Here is a 10,713-nt window from a genome sequence, read left to right as displayed (position 1 = left end):
CAGTGCCCACATCCCTATGCCACCTTGCAAAGAAAGGGCACATATAGGACTGAGGATCAGCGCAGGAAACCAGCTCAGAGAAGAGAAAAATATTAACCGAGTAGATTAAAGCTCTGGACACATCCTAGGCAAGGATGCCATTTGGGTTAGATGTTTCTGTGACTCCAGAAAGTATGGGTTGGGCACAGTGGCAGAAACAACGAAAGGGGAGAGGGCCCCTGGGACTTTGGTCTCAGCTCCGGAAGGGAGCAGAAACCCTAGGCCTTGATAGAGCAAGAATTTCTAGCAGTGTGCACAGTACTTCTTTATGTAGAGCCTCTCATATAGCAGCCAGTGCAGCAGCCAACGGGCTGAGCTCAGAGCAGTGTGGCCGGTGATCACTCATAATGCCTGGCTGTTAACCTTACACACTGAGAGTTAGGCTGTTCTAAAAGGATTAGCCATCAGGCTTAGAAAATAGAAAGCTGAGGAGTGGATGATCATTCATTGGGGCAAGATATGTGGAAAGACGTATGGGTCCATCTGCAAGAGACTAAGGTAGTCCTCATTGTTTTTCATGTCCCAGCTCATAAGGCACTGGACATCCCCTGTTTATATTAGGAAGCTGATCCTTAACTCAAGTATAAGCTCTATCTACTGACCTTTAAGTAGACATAGCAGATTGGATGGATAGAAAGAGTAGCCATCACAGTGCCCACATGAGATGGCATATTGCCAAAGATGTTGGATCGCCCTTGAAGTACAGTGACTTGGTTAGTGCAGTAACAGCACGTGCTGTGTATTCTAAACAATGCCCGAGGCAACTGCCAAAAGAACCTGGGGCTGTTCATCAGAGTTCCCAGCTGGTGAGGTATTGGCAAAGTGATTATATTGGCCCCTTCCCTCTCAGTGAGGTTTCTGAATATTCCTCGGCCGGTGTGGACACTACATCTGACCTACCCTGAGGTTTCCCCTGCCACTATGCAAACTACCTGCTACCATTAGGAGATTAAAGAAACTGAGTACTGTATATGGATAACCTTCGTAAAATAAATAGTGATTAGGAATCACATTTCAAAGGTCAAGACTAGGTAAAACAGCATGCCATAGAGGCAGTTCTATCTCTCGTATAACCCACAAGCAGCAGGGCTGGTAGAAAGGAAGAATGGAATATTAAAGAAGGAAATTAAATCGTTAACTGGTAAAGCCACCTTGGCCAGGTGGACAAAAGTACTGTCCTAGGCTTTACTACCTTTGAATGATGAACTAGTAGGGCCTGTTTGCCCCCTATGCCAAACTGGGGACCCTTTGAAGCACATAGCATCATAAAGGTATGGAAGACACAGGGAACAGCCACCGTCTCAATCCTCACCATGAATCCACACTGCTATGCTGCCCAGAGCACCAAATCTCATCACACCTGGAAAAGGAATTGTAGACTGGCACTTGCAATGGGATGTCCCGCCTGGTTGGGTGAGTTACTCTCAACCCCTAGAGAGAGCTACTCAGTCCCCACTGGCATGTTTTTATCCTGCTGCAAGCCAGACCTGTTGAAACACACTATACTTGAAATAAAATATGCACCATCGAAAGAGAGGAGAAGGTGGGGTACTGGTCTGGCATATCCTGTCCCCAGTCCATCTCTTCATGCCTGACAGTGCTGCCTCCCGCTGGCCAACATTGTTGGTATGAACAATTGGGTCAAATTCCTAAAGCTGCAGCCAGCCGCATTATCTCTAAAAATCAGGCCATGAGTGTCATTCTTATAGAAGGGGAAGAGTTTCCCATATAAGATTCAATCAAATGTGTCTTTCTGGCCTTAGACTTTGGCTGTTCCTGTGATGTCCCACCGCCTGATGGAAATACATTTTCACAGTGGGTCCACTCATATGCCCAATAAAGAGATCTATCGACCTGCTGGGTATGTGGGCAACTGTTGCTTCTCTACAGCTCCTCAGGATGGCCATGGTGGGCATCGCCTCTCTAGTTAAGGGACCGGAAGGCCCTTAAGCAGTGCATTACAGAATAAACCAGGACTAGTACTCTTAGTTCATCTGATATTACCAATAATGATCTAGAAACATAGCCTGTAGGACATAGTATTAATAATACTGGGCATGAGTGTTGTTTTTCTGCCAGACAAACTATATAGATGGTCCACCAAACTGCTGGTCAAAAAGGTGCTGGAAATACACCCTTGGAGCCGTGAGTGGCTATACTCATGTTTGGGAATGGCTGATTCCATGTCATGGATATTTGGGCACCTGGGTATTCCTATGTTGGGAACAGAAAAATCCCTCTCAACAGATTCAGCCCAACTGTACCAGAAACATGGGACAGGATACCAGGTACCACTGAAACTGTGCATCATTCTGTCACATTAAGGGAGAGCGACTGATTTGGCACTGACTGGTTACACTGCCTAGGTATTTATTAGGTAGCACTAAATGGAATCCAGTTATTATGCGGCACAAAATGTGGCTTTCACCTGGGCAGCTGGTCCATCACACCCTGGTTTTTTTTCCTAGGCACAAAGGTGAATTTGCCCCATGGTAAGAACAGCTGCCAAACTTTCTCCTTAGAGCCAGGTAGGCACATTCTGTGTTTCACTGGTATGATCATCTGGCCATCATCTTTGTTTCCTCCATTTGTTTAGAGGATGATAGAGCACAGACAGGAATCCTTACCAAATTTACTCATCAAGCCTTGAGTAATAGCCAACAAAGTCTGTCCTTGTTGAACACTGAAATGTTTCTAGTGAGAAAAGCTGTCCCCCAAAACGGGATGGGCTCACAAAACGACACCCATGCCATCATCCTAACAGAATGTTGTGTGTTTATACATGATGAGCCTGTTAATGTATTATTTTTTTAAAATCACATAAAGACACAGGTGAATGCCATGACTGATCCCACCCCCAGCCCAGGGAACTAGAATAAATCTGTGGTTCAGATGCCGGATCTTGGTTGAAGACGCTGTCACTACTTTTGGAAATCATTGTCTTAATCTGTGTTTTCTTTTGCATGTGCCTGTATAACTGCTGTAGCATCTGCCTCCAATGCAGCCAGATAGCTACCTCCACACTAAGGAAACCCCTTGCTGGCCACTCAGGGTGCATTTTAGAAAAGGGAGCTGGTGGAATTTTAAGAGCCAGTCACAAGGGAGTGGGAAGGTGGATTGTTGAAGAAGATTAAGGGGAAATGGCAGCCATTTGACCCTGGAGCTGGCCTAGAGCAACTGGGGACCACCCACCCCTGTCCTTATCCTTGGAATGTGAGTTATGCTTGCCTTCCTTGCCCCCAGAAAAGTGCTCCACAGACATGGCCTTGAGATAGTAATGTGACAGGAAGGCCATATGAACAGTATATGTGACTGAATCCAGTTAAGACTTCTATTTAAACTTTTAAGATTTGGAAGGCAGGTGCAGAAATCCACCCATCTTGCTGCCACCCAAGACAAGTCACATATGTAAGTTGCCTTGCTGGCTAAACCTGCTACCTACCCACATGTAGGAGCCTACCTCTTTCTTCAGTCTCTCTGTGCCCTCTGAATACAGTGCCTGTTTCACATTATACCTGGGAAATTTCCTAGGGGCTTACAAACCAGCAGTGTGTTTTATGGTATTTAAAAAAAAAAAAAAACAAAAACAAAAAACAACAAACAAAGTATGAAAACAAAGACCTCTTACTCTGATGTAGAATTATACCAATAAATTACATCAAAACAAAAATAAAATTATCCCTTCTCTTTGTAGTAGAATAGTTGCCAGGATGGGTTTGTTCAGGCTGCCCGATCATGTGCTCATCCCTGATTGATCACAGAGGAATGTGATAGCAGCCATGTTGCTGACACCTTGATTGAAAGTTTACTAGAAGAGTATCTTCCTGAATGAAGGGTAGAAGTTTTGTAACAAATCGGGGGTAATGGTATATATGCGTGGATGTGAGAGGGCAACGTGTTAGACAGCCAAATGATAATGGTGGTGTTTAGTCAAGTGACTTAACCTTCTTGGGTCAGAGCCAATAATCCATCTACACAGTTCTCCAAGAATGTAGACTGTCAACCACCGCCACTAATGACTGAAATAGTGGATTACCATAATGGAGAAACACTGCATTACAAATTAGGAAAAGAAACACTTCATGGAGACAAAGCACTGTTGCCTCAGATAAGCACAGTAAGTGCATATTCATGTTATGTCTATTCTCTTTAATAATAGGAAAGAACTTGAAAAGAATGCAGAGGTGGAGCCAGATAGGGACAGCAGGAAGGAGCGATACCCAGAGCATGACTGGAATGGAATTAATTGTTTCAGGGAAGCTAAGATTAAGAACTCCACGACTCTATGAATGTAAATGAGTATATAGGTACATATTTTATGATAGAATAACAGCTCAATTTTAACTGTAGAAAGAATAATTTAAATAGGACAGTAAAAGCGTTACATTTCCTCAGCTATTTAAAGTGCTTTCTGAGTCACCAGGCAGCACTGCACTTTGTACTTCCTGGAGGACAGAGCATATACTTGATGAAGGATCTTTCATTCACAGAGTAGTTGGCAAAGTTAATATTCTGGCTTTTAGGGAAAAAAAAAAGAGTCCAAAGATAGTCTATCAACTAGGATAACTAGATAGGGCCACCTACTCAATAACTCAATTGCTGCTCGTAATTATACGCATGTATGTGTGTGTGAGTGTGTGTGTGTGTGTGTGTGTGTGTGTACGTGAGTGTATGTATATATGTACAAACATATAGTTGAGGCCAAAATATCTTCTTCCAATATCAAAAGCATATTGTACACTAAATAATACATTTCCATGGCTTTTAGTTTTTAAGACTGCTTTTCTTTTGTTATATTTGACTTTACATCTCATAGTCACAACATTGCCATGACTAGCAAATGGTCCTTTTTTATTGCTATAATCATTGAGGCTATACCATATGCTTTCTAACGGATGAACATGAAAAAAGTAAAACTAATCATTTAAATTAGTTTCAGGGATACTGTTCTTGGCATAGAATAGACTTCATGAATCTTTTGCAGCTATTTCAACTCATAATGTACCAGCTTCTATAGACTTAACTCTCAACCTACCCTATATTTTCTTGACCTTGAACACTTATTAACATTTTATGATTCTGGAATAGTACTTACTCTATAATGACCATACTCTTTTATGATCTATTATAATAACAGATTATACAATTATTTTACAGGATAATATGTTAAAATCCTCTGAATTTTTAAAATGCTGTTGAGCAAAATGTGAATAGGTCTAACAAGGTAAAAGAAATGACCCAGTTACATTGGCTTAAACACTGGCTTAGCTCAACAAAAGGGATACCTGACTCAGCAAAATCCATCACCAAAATGACTCTCCTCTCCAGTCCTCCTGAATAGGCTATCCTCTATCTTCAGGCTGATAAGAGAAACTTGTATCTCTATTTCTGTGAAGAAACCATTCCCTCTTATCTCTAACCTAATAATTAACACACCGCCATAACACAAACATTGAATCTGTTTTGTTTTAAATATTTCATTGCAAAACAAATACCAAAGCCTCCTAACTGTACTTAGCCATTTTATATTACATGCGGCCATGAATATTGAACTTCAGTAATCCCTATGAAATAAGCATAAATCTTAGATATCAGATAAAAATCTTTTTGGGCTTCGTGATTTGGTTTCAAGAGAGTGAAATTAAGTAGGTTTGAAGCCCTCTCTGGAGAAAACGGAGCAATAAAGCTGTTAATCATGTTTGTGGCAAGCAGAAATGCAAAACCTCTAAAATTATCGGAAGACTTACATCTAGATGAGCATAAAGATGAAATAGATAGAGGTGCATAAAATATTCCGGGGACTTTTTACTATTATGTTCATTAGAGTTCCAGCTTAATGCATGCTTTATTGCCCAGAAATTCATTTCATTTGCATTTTAACTGGGTTTTAGTCAAGTTAATCCTTTTTCTTCCCTTGCTAAGAAACTATTCAGCAACTACAGCAAAATACTGAAAGAAGAGAAAGAAATTGAAACAGCCTACTTACACCAAAACTTAAGTTTGTCATAGTTTACTGAAGAAAAGAGGTGTTAGGCCAAGTTCACTAGATCGCATTATTTTAACACCAAAGGGTGTCTTGGGTATTATAGAGTTAGCTCTATTAGATGAGAAACAATTATATTCATTTATGCTAAAGATTTAATGTCAAGGGAAATTTGGTAAAAATCAACATCTCATTTTTACAGGAGTGAAAATGATAAAGCAATCACATATTTAGAAGCATGCAATTAATTCTCACCACAAACTCCAATATGTAATACCATGCATCATTTAAACAGCCTTGTAAATAAAGACCAGTTTAACTTGTATTTTCAAAGGGTAAGCATTCAGTTCAGTAACAAGTTGTCCTAATAGAAAGAGAAAGCACTTTTTTTAACACACACACAAAAAATAAATTTGTTTCCTAAATTCTAATGATTGTAAGGGCACATGGAAATAAGACAGTTTTATCCATACGACAGTATATTGAAAAACAAAATGATGAAAACCTTAGTAAAATAGACCCTTGCAGGCAACAGACATCTTGGCCAATCCCAAAGAAAAAGAAGGGTAAGAATAAGGAAAGCCAATAACATGGGGACAAAGTCTTCAGACAAAAGGAAACTTTTTTCATTATTTCTTTTGAAATAATTCGATAAGATAGAATACAGTATTTTGAGCAAAGCCATCTCATATATATTGAGAATCATCTCTAAATTTTCTTTTAATAACATTTTCTTTTAAGGCTTTGCTATTTCTCAAGGAAATCTCAAAATGTGTTTTCTCCCTCACTAAAATTTGAGAGCTAAAGTGCCTTGCTTGCTCTGGCTTACATATCTTGCTTACCTGCCACCATCATTTCAAGTTTGGGATGCCTTTTTGTGATGCTTGTTGACAGAAGATAGTCTGTTTGGAAGGGTTGCTGCTGTTAATTACTATTTTTGAAAGGAGTTTTTTTTTGAGCTGTCAATCATTTCAACTACTCAATAAATGTAGCTTGGTGGAAAACATTACATTTGTTTCAGGCTTCTCATTGCCTGAAGAAAATGGAACAAAATGATTTTGAATGATTAACTGATGCTAAACAGAAAGTCATGTTTTTCACCCTCTACCCCTCCTGATTTATGCTAGTCATAAAAATAAAGAAGTTAAAAGAAAACGAAGCCAATCCCCAGAAGAGTTAAAATGATCTTCATGACCCAGTGGAATTCTAGCACATTCCTGATCATCAGGTAACACGGAGTCCTTATTCTAGCCCTAGGTCTATTCCTACTGAGAAGCTGGTGTAAATATCTATTTTTACCTAAATGAAAGTATCTCCAACTTAATATATGGAAAGATAAACTTCAAAGATTAATAATAGGATTTATTTAAAAATGTATTTATCTTTGCTAAAGTTTTTATGATACAGGAGTGAGTTCCACATAAATGTACGTAATCATCTTAGTAAGTAAAGCTAATTGTCAAAAAATTCTGATTTAAAGTAGCTTATAACTACATTACTCTAACGTCAAGTTTGTTACACTTAAAATTTTATTTATCTATTTATCTAATCTATCATCTATTTGTCTATTTATAGGATTAACAATTTATATGAGTTTTTAATCTACCTTTTATTCTCAAATTTTATTTTATTCTTTATCCCATTTTCTCACAACTTTCTACAAAATGAAAACATGTTGGCTAATATCCTCCTTATATATCTTTTCAACATAGGAAATTCAGGTGAATTTATAAGATAATAGTACTTTTTATGAGATAAGAGACAGAGAGACAAAGAGAGAGACAGAGACAGAGAAGAAGAACAAGTAAGTCAGAAATAAAAAAAAAAAAACAATAGAAACAAATTATGCCAGCATTTGAACATGTAGATATAACAGACACATATCTACTTAAAAAACACCTTCAGAAACACATAAAAAAAGAAATAAAAAACCTGAATATGATAAGCCTATGGCAATTAAAGAAATTGTAGCAGTAATCAAACACACACATACAGCTTAGATGACCTCATCACTGAGTTTTATCAATCATTTAAGGTAAAAGTAATTCCAATATTTTACAAGTCCTTCTGGATAGCTGAAAAAGAGAAATCATGCTCCTGTCACTTTATAAAGCTAGCAAAAGCGTTTACGCCAGAAACTAAAAAGACAGTTTGAAATAAGATAATTACAGTATAATAACACTCATGAACAAATGTGAAAATAAACTCTAAAACTCCTGGCAACCAAATCCAACAATATATTCTAAATGCAGTACATTTTGGCTCAGGCCTATTAAATATCCATCATAACTGGTTTAATAACACCAATCTACTGTTAGAACTGGTGCAAGGTGGGGATGAACTTTTTTTTTCAGCTTTGGAGAAGTTTTTTTTCTTTTTCTTTAATATTTGCTCATTGATATTTGTGATAAATATTCTGATTCCTAAAATGATTGTATTGAAATAACCCAGCATACTGAAATATCATAAAAACAATTGCAGCTGAGGCTGAGACCATGCCCCAGGTCAAGAGTGGGGAGCTGCAGACGGTGGCTGGGACAAACGGACACGACCTTCACTGCACGAGGACAGAGATTTCCGAGATGAACGAAAATACCCATCAACTCCAGGCTGACGTGGAGGGCCTCAAGGACCAGAGGGCTTCCCCGGAGGCAGTCATCACCGATGCGGAGCACCATAGGTTCAAGGATGCCGATGCCAAGCTGGCCAAATTGGAGTCCACCCTGCCTTGAGCCAAGCAGGACCTGGCCGGGCAGCCGTGCCAGTGCCAGGAGTTCATGAACATCAAGCTGGCCCTGGACATCAAGATCGTCACCTGTTGCAAGCTGCTGGCCGGAGAAGAGACCCTGCTGGAGTCTGGAAGAACATGAGGGTTCATACTATGACCAGACTAGCGGCTACCGAGGTGGGCTGGGCTCAGCCTACCGGGGCCTCATGAGCCCTGGACTCACCTATAGACTGAGCTCCTTCCAGACCGGCCCTGGCAGGGTCTCCAGTTCCTTCAGCTATGACAGCTCCTTCCAGGCTGTGGCTGTGAAGAAGATAGAGACCCACGATGGGAAGCCGGTATCCGAGTCATGTGATATTCTGTCCAGGTGAATAGTCACTGTGGTCCCTCCCATCCTCCCTGTTCCTGGACATGCCATAGAGCTTTGGGGGGAAGGAGGTATGCAGGGGTGCGTTGGGAAAAGGAGGTCCACCTGGGGCTCAGCCTCAGCCCTCAGCCTCCACTTGTGGGGAGTCTATTGCCCTGGGTACCCCTCTTGCCAATGCCGCCAACTAAAAGCCAATTCAAATGTCTTTTTCCAATTAAAGTCTAAGATGCTTCTGCCAACATCAACCTCCAATTTTTCCCTCCAAGGTTACCTTCCAAATGGAAGCTAGGGCATGACTCAATGTGTCATAGTATGCTTTTTATGGCAAAATTTGATTATGTATCAATTTGAAAAGCAAAATTTCCTTAGATGTAGAGATATTTCTGAATCAATATTTAATGATTTTTGAAAAGTAAAGTTCTTAATCGGTTTTTAAATCATAACAATACTCTTAAACCTAAAATGTTTCATGGCATAATTAAATAGAAAAAAACCCTATGTGGTTGGATTAATTACATAAATTTAACTCTAATATTATAGTCATGAAAAAGATAAGAGCAATATAAACTATAAAAATGTATATAATAGATTATTTCCCCCCCTGAAGAACCTTATGCAATGTAACCTTGAAGATTCTTTATATGGAAAATTATGAAAGTATTCAGTTTAAGAAGAATGAAAGTTATATGTTTTTTGATGATATTAAAAATGTTAAATCTCTTTCTATTTTAGGTTCAGAGAGAACTATTAGGATAGTTTCTGATCAGAAAGAATGACTGACCCGTGATGCCGATCAGGAAAGCAGAAATTTAGCTAGGAATGGAATGTAGATTTCTCAATGCAGTCCATAGTTACTTCTTGAAACTGAGAATTTCAGAATTGATGATTTTTAACAGGCTTTGTTTTTGTGGTAGAGGTGAGGAGAGGAAACTGTACTACAGAGAGAAATAACAGTTGCCTCGGACTGGTTTTAAATCTGGTTCATCACTGCCTCTTTATTATATACCTAATTCTGTCCCATCTCTGTAATATATGGGTGGAAGTACAGTGTAAAAATATGGTTTTTTTTAAAATTTTTTTAACATTTATTTATTTTTGAGACAGAGAGAGACAGAGCATGAACGGGGGAGGGTCAGAGAGAGGGAGACACAGAATCTGAAACAGGCTCCAGGCTCTGAGCTGTCAGCACAGAGCCCGACGCGGGGCTCGAACTCACAGACCGTGAGATCATAACCTGAGCCGAAGTTGGCCGCTTAACCGACTGAGCCACCCAGGCGCCCCAGGTTTTTTAGAAGTTAAAGAGAAGATGCCTTGACATCTAGATAGTATTTAGTATTACTGTATGTAATCTTATGATTTCTTACATAAATAACTTAATTTCTCTAAACTGTGTGGCTTAGAATTTAATATATATCTCAATCAGGGAATACTTGAGTCCTTGGAAGAATTTCCTGGAGAATGTATTATAATACAAAATAAAATGTAAAATCATGATAGCCAGAATAACAATATAGAATTGATATCACATTACCAACAGGACCTCACTTAAAAAACCATCTCAGATTTCTGTTTAGTACTATCACCTATATTTCTAGC

The 10,713-nt window shown here is 39.2% G+C and overlaps 1 pseudogene; it reads left to right on the top strand.

The window, feature by feature from the left end:
- The first annotated feature begins 698 nt into the window (after window positions 1-698).
- LOC106985214 (keratin, type II cytoskeletal 8-like) lies at window positions 699-9,121 on the top strand (annotated as a pseudogene).
- The last annotated feature ends 1,592 nt before the right edge of the window (window positions 9,122-10,713 follow it).

Source organism: Acinonyx jubatus, chromosome A1, assembly GCF_027475565.1.
Source record: "Acinonyx jubatus isolate Ajub_Pintada_27869175 chromosome A1, VMU_Ajub_asm_v1.0, whole genome shotgun sequence".
Taxonomy (NCBI): Eukaryota; Metazoa; Chordata; class Mammalia; order Carnivora; family Felidae; genus Acinonyx; species Acinonyx jubatus.
Note: the sequence above shows the minus strand (reverse complement) of the source record. Positions and strands in the feature narration are given on the sequence as shown.